This window comes from Plectropomus leopardus, chromosome 7 (assembly GCF_026936395.1).
Source record: "Plectropomus leopardus strain MGB_pleo_1.0 chromosome 7, ASM2693639v1, whole genome shotgun sequence".
Classification (NCBI taxonomy): Eukaryota; Metazoa; Chordata; class Actinopteri; order Perciformes; family Serranidae; genus Plectropomus; species Plectropomus leopardus.
This window is the reverse complement of record NC_142182.1, coordinates 13,006,211-13,019,651: the sequence shown is the minus strand read 5'-3', so window position 1 is coordinate 13,019,651 and position 13,441 is coordinate 13,006,211. Positions and strand designations below refer to the sequence as shown.

Sequence of the window (13,441 nt, the reverse complement as noted above, 5' to 3'; positions counted from 1 at the left end):
TGGATCAGGATGGTAAATATAGTGTTGCGACAAGCCAAGGCCCAGTGTTTCTCAGTGGTAGGAAATTTAGCTGCTGTGTTTTTAGAAAAACACTCAGTTTCAGCTTATCATGCAAATGGTGCTTATTATTACCTACCTGCTATATTGTAAGAAAATGAACAAGAATTTTGATATTTCTTTAATATGTGTAGGAAATCTGTTTTGTTATTGCCAGTTGTGCTTTTCTACTCCAACTTTATCATTCAGGATTTTAATTTTATAAAGTTGGATGCATTTTAATAGTTTGAAATGTTAATATTTGTGTAAGCACAGGTCAGTCTTGCTGACAGTGATCCAGTAGGACAGAAACACACATCATCAAACTATTGAGTGAACAGTAAAGGAACAAAGAGTACTAAACTACGAACAGCTGTGCCAGATGGAGGCCCTATGTCTCTCTTCTGTTTGATTTGCTCCCTTTCAGCCTTATCACCTGGGTGTTACTGTTGGTGCCCCACTAACAGAGCACCTGCAAACAGCAGTGGTGGCAGACGGGGGTTGGGGGTACCCTTTTATCTCATTCCTCATCTCTCCTGTTGGGGTAGCACCAACTGAAAGGCTGTGGTCATGGCCCTTACCTCTCTGCCACCACAGGCAGCGGCACCACCTGGGGGGAGAATAAGCTTGTGCTTTAGTGCCACAGGACCCCTGCAGCACTGAAGACTATTTATCCGTGTAGAGTCAATTTCTTACCTGTACAAAAAAACAACTGGAGCACGCTAATGTACACCAGTGCAACACTGGGCTTGTAAATTAAATTAAAAAATCTAAGACATCTTTCTCAATAAAGTGTACTCCTTTCAGTCAAATCAAAGACAGAGTTCACTGGGAGCATGAATTCCTGTCAGATATGTAGATGATCTTCAGCAAGTGTCTCTCCAATTCAGATGTGAGGCATGCATGGGTATTATACTCAATCATATTAGAAAATGTTGCTGAAGAAATGTGTGTCAATGCAGTGAGATGCTCCGCTGCTCTGAAGGTATAACATAACCTTGAAAAGGTCTTGTCCCTTTGGTCTTGCTCCGCGGTGCCATCCACCAATTAAATGCGAGGTGACCGGAGCAGGCGTTATTTATGCATCGCCTCAGACTGAGTGCGCAGATGTGATCACATTCTACTTCATGTTCTGAAGTAAAGTAAACCAACATGCTTGCTGGAAGTTGTGCTCCCATTTTCTGCACTATGAACTCTTGCCAACAGGCATGCTTACTTTCTCTTTTTCTTTTCTTTTTACAGCAAAAACATTCTATTTATATTCTTTTTCTCTGCACTCACCAACACAAATAGCCAACATACTGTACAGGCAAACACACTTCCAGGTACATAAGAGGACAGCATGAGAGAGTGACACATAAAACTGATGGCGCACAACAGAGGGCCTTTGCTGCTATAGCGAGCTAAGGGAACAAAACTAAATTACAGTGTTTAAAAAGTCACTGCAAAGTTGTATCATTAAGAAAGCGCCTAGACGCAAATCTAATCGACACTGAATCACCTAACATGTACAGGCTGACATTACCTCCCAGGTTTACAGCCTTTTCAAGCCATGTGTTCCTACAGAAAAGCACGGAGACACAGTGTGTAGCGACATGAAATTGATTATAGTGCTGCATTTTCACCCAGTGGGCTACAAACACTGGAAAACTGACAATGGTACACACACGCTCTTTAAGAAAAACATATAAAAGCATCAAGAATTCTTATATGTCGTTTTCGTAACCTTTCATAACCTTATCATCGTATAGATGTTTATGTATGTTTATATACTTGCACATATGCTTATATTGTGGACATAGATGTTTAAAGTTCACCAAAGTTTAACTCAAAAAAAAAACAATGCAGATTTACTTTACCTCTATACAAACACATCCAATAATAGCAGCTCTTGAATTGTAATTCATTTACTTTAGTAGAAAATTCCACGGTTATATATACTGATGTGACAGGCTGGAGAGGAATACTTTCTCCTCAGTATGAACACTTGTTTACTAGTTAGTCATGCTCTGTAACCTTGAATTTGTGAGGAGAACTTTATATTCCTCCCTGGAAAATGGCAAATGTATAGATTTACTGGGGATCCATTTAACAAAAGCAAAACAATATCCAAACATCTGCTTACAAACTCTCGCACAACTTGTACTGTATTATCCAAATCTAATTTATCTAGTTGGATATGCTCAGTTCCCAAACACATGCATTTTAGCTTAAAAAAAAAAACAAAAAAAAAAACAAACTGTAGTCTGGCTTTGAAAAGAGCATGGATAAGTTTCACTTTCATTTGACTTTTAAATACCAAAGTTCTTTAAGTGAAAAGCCACAAATTCAAGGTAACAGTATGACTAACTGATATACTAACAGTCACTTTGTGGGTGAAGTATTGCTTTAAATCTTGTTTTGCAATTTTGGCTTGACTGCATTTATATGGACAGATGCGATGCATGCACGTAAAAGTCAGCTTTACCATTTTGTCAGATTTTAGCCAGGACTCCTCTTCAACAACATCAAAATTAGCTGAAGCAGTAACAATAAAAAAATGTATTTTTATGGCTCCTTTATCATCATTATCGTCATAATCTCATCTTTCACCATGAGCTTTTGTTGCTGCTAGGTTTCATTATTGCTATCAGTTGTGCTGTGACATTTTGTCTCTATCCGCGCGCTTCAGGCAGCGAGGGTCACTTACAGCTGCGTCAGGTGGCAGGAGCAGGTCAGCTTGTGCATCATCATCCTCACCTTCCTGGTAGGACACCAGCAACACAACAGAATGACAAAGGACAAGTCATCCTCTTTTCCTCTTCTCTTACTTTTACAGCACACATGAAAGCATTATGGGTGGATAATAAGTGCACAGAAATATAAATGCTTTCACCTCAAATCACTGCGGTCACATCGACAAAGCAATGAGAGCTGCCACCAGAGGACACTTAATTGTGTTCAGACAGGCACATGCTGAGATGTGGAAAGACAAAACCATTAAATCCTTTTCCAGCTTTTCCCATTCTCATGTGGGATGCTTCATTGGCTCTGGCCTGATTTGGAATGACAGCCTCTCTTACCTGCATGGCAAATCTGTTGCATTCCTTAAGATTAAAATAAGTTCAGCATTACACAGCAAATGATTATCTCATTGGCTTTGTTTTGTGAGATCATCAAACGCAATATAGGAGTGTGACAATCAAATTAGCAGAAATGAGAGCTGACTCGCTGTTCAATTTAAATCAGGCTCCAGTTACTTCTGAGAGGGTTGCTTGTCAGTGTAATTGAATTGTATCACCAGGAAATCATGCATGGAAATGCTAATTTTGCAAAGTAATTATTTTACCTTCTCAAATTCTCAACCAGTGGACATTGCAAGCAGTGCATTTTATAACCTTTAGGAGTGGAAAGTGGCAGCGAGTGCGAGCGGAGCCTGCCAAAAACAACACTTCTGTTTGACGCAATCTGTCTCTCAGCTCCACCCACAGCCCAAGCAAACAGCTCTGTCTCACTAAGAGAAAACACAGGCTTCAGCCAGTGCGGCTGCTCTCAGGGAGAATTCCATCAAAATGAAAGGCCTTATTAGTTGTGTCAAATACTGATATTCGCCATGGCAAAGTGCACAGAATACAGATAGCATTACAGGAGCATACAGCAGGCCATGTCAACTGCTCAAGGAAAAGGGCCCCAGACAATAACTTGAGGGATGGTGTGATGGCAGGCATATGAAAGGCATCACAGATGACGTCTAATCTGTATTAAAAGACCTGGGCTGGCTGTAATCACCTCTCTGTCACTGTGCTAATGGAATCCAAAGCCAGATAACAGACACAAGAGAGCAAGGAGGGTCAGAAACAGCGCAATACACAGAAAAAGACAAATGCACAAATACACACACACAAAAAAAAAAACCTGATAATAGCAGGCAGACAAAAACATCACAGCAATTGTAAAGGCCAAGACAGAGAAGGCTGAAAGGACAGCAGAAGGCAACTGTCAAAGACAGGCTATGGTATATGATTATGCACTCCCCTGTGTTCATAATAGGGAATTTCAATCAATTTGAAGGCGCCAACACTATTAAATATTGACACTCTCCGCCTCCTGCTTGCCTGCTAACCCTTCCTTCTCCTTGGTTTGGCAGTCACAGACATGATGATCATAATTAAACAGCCAGCCCCTTTTTTCTTTCTTTTTTTTGACTAGTTTGTCCCATTAATTAGGTTGCTAAAATTGTTCTACCCACAAGCTAAACGCTGTTTGCTGAAAGACATCACTAGTAGCTCACAGGCTAACACTACAACATTACACGACTTGTTCATTCAAAAGCTTAATTAAAACCCTGTTAGTGATGCCTTGTTTAACAACTCTTGTTGTTTTAATCTAAAAAAAAATAATGGCACATACAGGACAAAAATGGCCCTTTCTTGTCTCTTTGAGTGAGAACATTTCTTTTTTAAGGGCAGTGTTGGGTGGTGGTCCAACATTTTAAGAGGCACTTGAGCTGCATGATATCTTAACATCATCAGTGCAACATATTAAACATAGCCACTTCAACTAATGAAGTCATTAAATGAGCTAATTAGTGCACCGTACAAAACACAGCATAGTATAGACTGCAGACATCATATACATTTGACAGAAGGCGTTAAGCATGACCTGTGAGACTAACTGTAATCGAAAACTGACACGTGGGCATGACTGCAACATTTATAAATTCCGTCATTTTAAAGGAGCAGTGTGTAAGATTAAGCGGGATTTAGTGGCATCTGGTGGTAAGGACTGAAGACTGCACCCAGCTGAAACTTATCGCTGTTCAAATTTCTTCAGTGTAAATTGTTCAGGAGGTTTTTGCTGGGATCTGCAGAAATTTCCTCCTCTCCAAAACAAACTGACCTGGTGTTTAAAACTAGAAAAGAAAACTGAAAAAAGCAGTCCAAATTAAAAAATAAGTGTTTCTTCAACACTGTCCAGCTTGTCGCATATGCTGCTAGCCTAGCATCTGCTGTTGTGAACTTGTGAGCCCTTGTAAATTAGCGGCTTAAAAAGAAATGACCCAAAAATTATCAAGGAATTAGTAAAAACTACAAAAAGTCAAAAAAAATGTTTCAAAATTATATTACTTCTTTGAAATAATTTTAAATATATAATAATTACTATTATAAATATAAAGTTTGTGTGTGGGCAACACAAAAAATGCAAATGGCCAAATCTAGAGCCAATGTTTGATTTGTGAGCTCTGGGCTACTGTAGAAACATGGCAGCACAAATGACAGACTCTGTGAAAAAGGGCCCAGTCCCTATGTATATATGAACAGCTCATTCTAAGGTAACACAATACAAACAAACACAATAATCATTATTTTCAGGTGATTATGCACTAAAGAAAACATACGTAATATATTATATTCAATTTCTGCCAATTTATCACCCTAAATCCTACACACTGGACCTTTGAGTATGCTCTTATGTGTAGAGCTCTTTCTAAAACACGTGTTGGTAGAGAAGAGGATCAATAGACTGACTGCCAGTTAGGTTTTAGCAGCTCCAGTAAAAGGTTTGGAAAGTGAGCTGAACCACAAAGCACGAGTCTCTCATCAGCACTGCTCACCTGTGAATGAGATACAAGCTGCTAAAATACAGTTTTTTTGAAAGGTGGCCTGCCTTCGTGTTTTGTGACAGACTGAGGAGCTCAGTGAGGGGGTGGACCAGGAACTGCTTACTGCAGGGGGGAGACCCGGGAAAACACAGCAGTACATCTCCCTGCTAGAACACCTGGAGATCCCCAGAAAGCACTGGAGGACACTAGCAGCGGAAAAGGACATTTGGACTGCTGTGCTTGGATTGATGGATGGGTAGATGCATGGGTGGATTGTGCCATGATAAGCTCAGAGTATATATGCGCCTTTTCACCTTGAAGTATGAAGTGTATTGTTAGTCTCCCTTGTCACTCCTCTTGATGAGCTGTCTACTTTAAAAATGGCTTCCGTGCTGCCGCATCACGCCACCACTGACTCGAGCAGAGATGAGAACAGACACAGGCAATACAATAACTAATGCTGATGATAAATTTAGTTTTGCTGTTTTTAAAAGCTTTCTATCATTTTTATGAATCATCTTCATTTGATAACTACAATAGGGGTCGACCGATATTGGGTTTTCAGGGACGATACTGATTATTAGTAGACTGATAACAGATATTTTTGAACCGACATGCATTTACAATAAAATATTTCTGTCAATAGTTAGAATTTGGAATATAACAAACACTGACAAAAAAACATTGTTTTAATGCCTTCAGTAAATTAAAAGTCAAGTAAAGTCAAGTGAAAATTTAAATAAAAAATGAATATATAAAAATAGCTCCCTGAGGTTTTCCAAAGTAAAAGTTCCTCCCATGTTGACAATTTCTTTGCACACTCTAAATAATTCAATGTTGATACAGCTAATCTGCAAAATGCCAAATATTGGCCTCAATAATCAGCCAGGCCGATAATCTCTCAACCCCTAAACTACAACCAAGCTCATCACACACAGCAAACAGCCCCCAAAATTATCATGAACATCACAGACCAGACAATTTCTGGCATTGATGCTATTTCAGCCCCCTGTAGACTGCACTGTAACTTTAACCATTTAATATTTTCACGAGACAGACAAGACAATCAGCTCTTGACATGTTCTAGTCTACAGCTAGCTGCTCTAAATGTCTGACACCCACAACCACGGATGGGAAGGAGGAGGGAAGCATGTCTAACTCTGACATGCAAGTCTGTGTGTCTGAGTATCATGGGGCGTCCCTCACTCAGTGCTGGTTGCCATCCACGGAGTTACACTAAATGGAATATCATTGTCCTGGAAGCTCATTTTTATTCTCTTCACATCATCCATGTATCAACACGTCCATGCCTGTCAGCAGGAGCCAGGATGGTGCTGATATAACCTCAAGAGATCTTTAGACATCTAGACACAGAATTATAATTTAATGGTCCAGTGTGTAGGATTTAGAAGACATTCTGACAGAAACTGAATATAATACAGTAAGTAGGCTATGATATATGTCTTTTTGTTTCCTTAAAATGAGCTGTTTATGTCTACATCGCGAATGGGTCTTTGTCCACAGAGTTCGCCATGGTGCAACACGTTTCTACGGATAAAAAAAAAAGTAACTTAATTTGGCCATTTTCATTTTCACCATAGCTGTTGTAGTTTTGAACCCCCCCCCTCCTCAAAAAGCCAAACAGCGATGGACAAATACAGATTTTTAATCTGAAACTGCTGTGTTTAGTTTTTTTGTTTGTTTGTTTGTTTTACCAGTTTAGATGATTACACATTTGGTTTAGAGAATAAGAGACCTCCGCTGATAATTTGCTTCCTGCTGAAAACCTCCTGAACGTCTGGATCTTAAATTATCAGATAAAAAGGTGAGCACACAAGAGCAACGGAGCCAAACAACATCTGAGATACTCTGATTTGTGTGTTTTTTTGGTTTTAATCCCCTGATCCATTTGATTTTAAGAGGAGGAGACCTCTATGGATAATTAAGCTCCCACTGAAACCCTCTGAACAATGATCACTGAAGGAATAATAAACGAGAAAAAAAAGCCTGTTTTGATGCACACCAGAAATATACTGCATTCTGCAATCCTAACTGTTAGGCGCTACTAAATTCTACATATTGTTCTTTAACCGTATATTAATTTTGTCCATTTATTTGTTGTTGTTTTAATGTCAAAATGTTGCTGAAGTTTTGTCCTTAAAATGTCTGTCGTGATAAATTGTCAGTTATAAGTACTTGTTTTGAGTTATTGAAATAAAACATTACTCTTAAAACTTGGTCTAAATCTCCCTGAATAATCCCGACAGGCTGATTCATCCAGATGCCAAATGCTGAGCAGTCATTGATCGTGCGGTAGAGGCAATTACAGGCCGCTCAGTGTCAAAGAGACACAGCCACTTTCCAGAACGCCTCCTTTCACTCTGATTTTACGCTTACAGCAGCATATTTATAATTACACATGCTAATCAAGGTGGGAGTTCACAGTAAGCCCTTCCTTCATGTCAGCATCTCTGAGTGGCAACACAGAGTCAACAGCCAAATCACTTCTGTACCATTTGGCAGATATTTCAGAGACCACCCCCACCACTCCACATCTTCACCTGCCACTACACGGTGTCAAATCGTCAGCATCAAATCAAACACATGCTGATGATTGAGCGGCTCCACATTACGCAGAACATGTATGAGCTAAACACGCTCACAGTGAATGAATAATGGCTGGCTTTTAAGTCGTTTATCATGGTAAGAGCTTTGTTATGGAAGGTGTGCTGAATATAAAAAACAGGTAGAGCTGCACCTTCAACACTAACAGCAGGAGAGCTACGCAATCTGCATGTTGATTATGCATAGAAATGGTAATAAAGACTATTTAAAAGGAAATGACTTCCTTAATCACATACATAATATGCATTTAATATTATCTATATCCTATTAAATTAAAAGTTGACACATAAATGGCTTTCAAAGGCACACTGAGGAACTGTTGCGTAGACTTCCATGGATTAAGAAGTATTTGACTTTTATTGAGTTTTCCATTCTTTTATTGTACAAACTGTTAAAACTCAGTGAATGTAATTTACTGTCAGAGCCTCGATTAAAAGAACCATTCTCCGTGAAATGGCATTGTGGCCGTCTCAGAGCCTCATATCAATACCGCATGGCAAAATTCTACCTCTCTAATTCCAGAGTAATCAGGAAAAAAATGAGGATAAATTGATATTAATGAAGATCCATACGCACAATTAAACAACCTTATTTTCAGATAACAAGAATGTCATTACTACGCACTTCTCAAACAACACCTGAATTCTGACAAGTTTGACTCAAAATTTCTGAGTGGAAACAGCAAATCCATCAAAGATGAGCTGTTATACAGGTAGCTGTTGTAGTAACTGTTGGTGCCTGAAGTCAAACTTATTCATTGACAAAACTATACCAACACTTAGTCAGCTCTGTGAGGCTGACATAACTGTGAATCAGAAATATTAAGGCTTTATTTATTCATATAGCAGAGCGAGCAAATTCATGAGGGGGGAAAAGGTGACGAGGATGCTGTGTTGGGGGTACTGCGCATGGAGAAATGAGTGGGTTCTGTTTGCAGTGGTAGAATGTAACTAGGTAAATATGTTCAAGTACCATAAGTTCGAGGTATTTTACTTTTTTGTTTTGCTCCTTTCTACTCCCCCATCTCAGAGGTAAATATTGTGTTTTTTTACAGCACCGCGTTTGTCTGGTAGTTTTAGTTACGAGTTACTTTCTGTCCAGATAAAACCCCGTATCTCTAGATGTTTGTGATAAAGTGAAGGATGAAGTGTTTTTTTTTTTATTTGTTGAGAAAATTCTCCTAATTCTTAAGCTAAATAAACTCCTTCTCTTGGGTGAGCTGGAAAATGCATTGTCACAAAGCTGAAGACGGGGCTGTTTTTCCTGGCTTTTTAGAGATATGTGCTTCTCATAGGACAGCCATCCTACTAAAATATTTTGATCTTGTAAACCATGATTTATTACTGTAGATTTAACTACCCATCAGGATATAAAGGAGTTAAATGAGCACAACCTTAAACACCTACAGCAGGAAAATGCAACACACACATTAATGAAGCAGAAATATTCATCCAAAAACATAAGAAATAACAGGGAAAGCACTGCCAGGGACCATTTTGCTGCACAACGACTACATTTATATCAAGAACTTCAAGTACATTTTGCTAATAACATTTACATTGTTACTTTCACATACGTACATCTTTGAATGCAGGAATTCTACCTGTCCCAGAGTATTTTCAGTGTGGTATTATTATCACTTTCACTGCACTAGGATCTACACACTAGGATCTGAATACTTCCTCCATCTTTGCCACGTACATGCAGCAAACGCTGCAACTCATTGTACTGCCGCTGCTGTCAATCTCCCCTCTCCCACTTATCTAAGAAGCACCATTCCTCTGTAAATGTATTTTTAACTAAACTTCAATCACGCTGAACTGCTCCAGCAATGTGCAGCCACATACTCGCAGACTGTCTTTGCAGCAAAATTCTCCTCTGTGGCACCTGAGCAGTGCCACTGATAATCAAGCCGAGCTGCAGGCTGAAGAGCAAGTGTAACCTTAGCGCTGCTGGACAATGAGGGTCAATCAAAGGACAGCGAATGTCATAGGTTGCATTCCCTCATTCAGGTGGTCGATGCAAAACCAAACTTGTGCAATTAATTTAACTACTGATGAGAGTTTGTAGTGAAGTCAAAAACCCATTAGACACATTGTGGTTTCAAAACAGAGATTTTTGCCGAAAGGTGACAAGTTTTCACCTATGTTAGCATTCTAACATTAACACAACGAAGTACAGCAGAGCTTAAAAAAGCTTTAAAAATTAATTAATTAATTAAGCCCCCAATATATGGTTCTGCCTCTTTAAAAATTACAATTCTTCATCTAACTCCAGTGTGGGACTGGTATGAAGGAAGTTATGTATGTTCTCTTTTCTCAGACCTGTATGTGTGTACGGTTCTATCCTACCGTGCTTGATGTAGGTGTTCACAGCCTCCTCACTTCAGTTGCGGGCTCGGGCTCTCGTGGGCTGGGCTCGCCGTCCAGTGCTGGAAAATGATTATCTCTAAAATCCTCTCCAAATCTCTGGAATCTCCTCCAATGGCTCTGCGATTTCCTCCAAAGTCTTGGCTCGTCTTAGATGGACTCAAGAGAAAACCTGACCTATAAATGAGGTCAGATTGTCATCTTTATAATAATGCTATGAGCTAGAGAATTCAGCTAATGGAATTAACTCAATGCTCCAATTCAAAACTCCTGTTGTACAACATTTGTAGATTAACTCAGTTTCAAAGATCCAAATTTCACTCATATCAAAAAAAAAACAACAAGTTTATAGACTTCAATTTGTACTAAATTTACTCAATTGCAAATAAAGGGCATAATTTAAAACACCAGCATACATTTTGTTAATTCAACACATCTTTAAAATATTCATAAATTTCCTATAGGCAGTAAACAAAAATATCCATGCTAATTGTAAATCACATCTTTACCAGCAGCTGGGCTGCAGCAACTAACTCAGAATGCATGAAAAATATGGATGAAAGCAAAATAAATGACAGTCTTCTTACTATACCAACATAACAGGTCATAATGACGCTGAAGTTTGTTTCCAATTGTCAGCTTCCAACTCAGCTTTCAGAGTAAAAGTACCTTACATTGCTTAGTGACCATTTCTCAGCTTTTTGCACATGTTCTGTTGTGAAAGCATGTAAGACATTTAAGGTGAAACCCAGACGCTGTCTGAAACCCACTTTTACGTTTGGAAAACCTTTATTGTATTTGTGAAAATGCTAAATATGAAGACTTCACTGCTATTTTTTTAACATGTAGACCACATTAAACCAGGTCTCTTTCAAAAACTACTGGACAGTTTAGGATTTGTGAAACCAATAGAAAGATCTGGTCCAATGCGGTGTAGCTGAGCAAAAAAAAAAAGCAGAGAAATCTACCATTTTCTCATTTTACCATATAGAAGAAATCTTTTAAAAAAATCTTAAATTGTGTTTTAAATGATATTTAGCCTCTGGGGGGAAATCTTGTCCAGATGTGATCCATTTAAGTATTGAGGTTTACAAAAGAGACCTGGTCAAATGAAGTTTAGATGTGCAAAAAGCAGTAAAATCTCCCCATGTACGCCTATTGCATTTTCACAAATAGAACATATAAAGGTTTCACAAATCTGAAATTGTGTTTTAAATAACCCTGGCCTCTCTGGAATAATCTAATCCACGTTTGACCTTTATAGTGTTTATGTAAGTATAGTGGTTTTTGACAGAGAACTGGTGCAATGTGTTCTAGATGTAAAAAAAAAAAAAACAAACAACAAAAAAACAAAAGCATTGAAATCTTCCTTTGTTTTCATTTTAACAACTAGAATAAAGGTTTTAGAAATGTGACAATGGTTTTCAGACAGTGTCTGGGCTTTAGCTTAAATATTCAACGTGCTTTCATTACAGTGACAGGTGCAAAAAGTCGAGGATCGGTTGCTAAGCAATGCAAGTTACTTTTCTCCTAAATCTCCCCTTGACTGCTGAGCAACGAATCTGAAACTAACTTCACCGTCGTCAGACCATAGGCTACTGCTTATTAATAGTACTTTTTAAACCTATCAAATGTCACTCTTTCCAGTCGCCAACAGCTCTAGCATAATTTATTGGGATTTTATATTGACCTAATTTAGCATTGCAAATAGCGGAAAGAAGACGCTAGTGTTTTTAGCATATGTAAATGGAGTTTAACATAGCGAAAACTAGCATCAGGTCTGATTTAACTTACCTGTGGGTTAATGCGCGCTGGAAAGGCGTCAGGCTGCAACAGGCGACGTATTCTTTCTTTATCCACACTGTGGTTTATATTGTAATAATAAAACATTAATTAAAACGCGAAGACACAATTAACTTTAACGAAGTTTTCTGTTGTTTTTAGTTGCGTCTCATGACACTTTTCTTTGAGATTCAACCAAGTGTGATTTCCTGCCCTTTCACCTGAGCAATGTAACCTAACCTGATACGTGGCAGGCGGGATAAACAATCTCATTGGACAAGGAGAGCTATACCAGATAATAATTGGTTGTTCATCAAAATAAACTGCACAATAATTTTATTATATATAATAATATTTAAATATGTTGTTTATTTAATCATAGTATTATTTAATTACTATGGTTTTACTATGGTTAAATCATTATGGCTTTATTAATTACATGTATATAATATTATATTTTATATTTTATATACAGTCTGCAAGCCCCCCCCCAAAAAAATTTTTTGCATGTAAACATTGTCATTGAGCTGAATATGCTTACCTGTTGATTTCCACAGTTTAAAAAAAACACACTTTTGCTACAGAATGAGCCAGTTTTCACACAGGAGTAGTTAAAGAAATCCTGAAATAAAAACTGTGTGATATCCTGCAAATGCAACTACTGAATTAATGATGAAATTATTTACTACATATATAGCATCTGTATTAAACCCTGTAAATTATATCTGGTGCAGAATCAGGACCTCCAGCCTCACCTCCAGCACTGTAGTATTCACTCCCACAGCTGCTACCTGTCAAACCGCCAGCACCATCATTCATTACAATAAGATAATCAGACACTCAGTGAAAGAGAGCTGTATGAGAGATCTTTCATCATGCTCTTATCCTACAGTGTACAGTGTCTAGCAGCCCATAAAATTTAATCATGATGATCAAGTGGTGTTATTGACTGTAGCTGTAATATGCAGTGTCCAATGTGTTTGGACAGTCAAGAGGCTCTCATGCTGAACAGTTTTTTTATGCTAAGGGATCTTTTGCTCACTCAACT

General features: G+C 38.4%; 1 long non-coding RNA gene across 4 annotated transcripts in view; it reads right to left on the bottom strand.

Moving 5' to 3' along the window:
* LOC148189155 (uncharacterized) overlaps positions 1–12,618 on the bottom strand; it is a 57,833-nt gene extending 45,215 nt beyond the window's left edge. For all 4 annotated transcript variants that reach the window (XR_015776878.1, XR_015776881.1, XR_015776879.1 and 1 more), the window contains exons 1-2: positions 12,406–12,618; positions 10,594–10,788 (exon numbers count right to left, since the gene is read on the bottom strand). This is a non-coding gene — a long non-coding RNA (uncharacterized LOC148189155). The remainder of the gene's footprint in view (positions 1–10,593; positions 10,789–12,405) is intronic.
* Positions 12,619–13,441: the final 823 nt, after the last annotated feature.